This window comes from Rhinolophus hipposideros (genome assembly GCF_964194185.1).
Source record: "Rhinolophus hipposideros genome assembly, chromosome: 19".
NCBI lineage: Eukaryota > Metazoa > Chordata > Mammalia > Chiroptera > Rhinolophidae > Rhinolophus > Rhinolophus hipposideros.
In genome coordinates, this window is record NC_138065.1 from 28335415 (window position 1) to 28336082 (window position 668).

The following is a 668-nucleotide window of genomic DNA, read 5'->3' on the forward strand; positions in this document are numbered from 1 at the left end:
TCCAACGTTCAAACCAGAGGGAAGGAAAAAGCGTTAATGACGGAGCGTCCCAGACTGACTGGGGGGCAGCCGCTCGCAGCTAGAATACCGAGTAATTAAATTATTTTTGGACGTGGGGAGATATGGTGGTGTTGAAGTTAGGGAAGTCCCCGCAAGCATAGGAAGAGGGGCGCGTCTCTCGCCACTAATTAAAATCAGGGATGACTCTCCCTTCTCGCAACCTTGGGGGTGGGGGAGAAATCAATGTTTCCACAACCACTGGATTTCGAGTAGCTGGGTCTGGGGCCCGAAAGAATTGAACACGGCCATCCTTGAGGTTTTGGGAGCTTGGTCTCCGACGGGGACGGAGGTCGAGGAAGGGCTGCAGGAGGGGCTGTAGGAGGAGCTGCAGGCTGGGCCAAGGCCAGGAGTCGAGGGACTCTCAGGTCTTCGTTTGGGGCTGGGGTCGCAGTCCTACCACGAAATCCCAAGATCCCCGAGGGCCGCAGGGTGTCTGTAGGCGGAGGTTGGGGGAGAAGCGACTCGGGGAAGAGCCGGCTGCAAACAATGGACACAGCGGCGGGAGGGCGGCGGCGGCGGGAACAGCCAGGAGGCGGCACCAGGAACGAGCTCCCCGCCCCCTGCACCCCCCGCCTCGTCCCTTCCCCCTCCACCCCTCCCCCTCTACC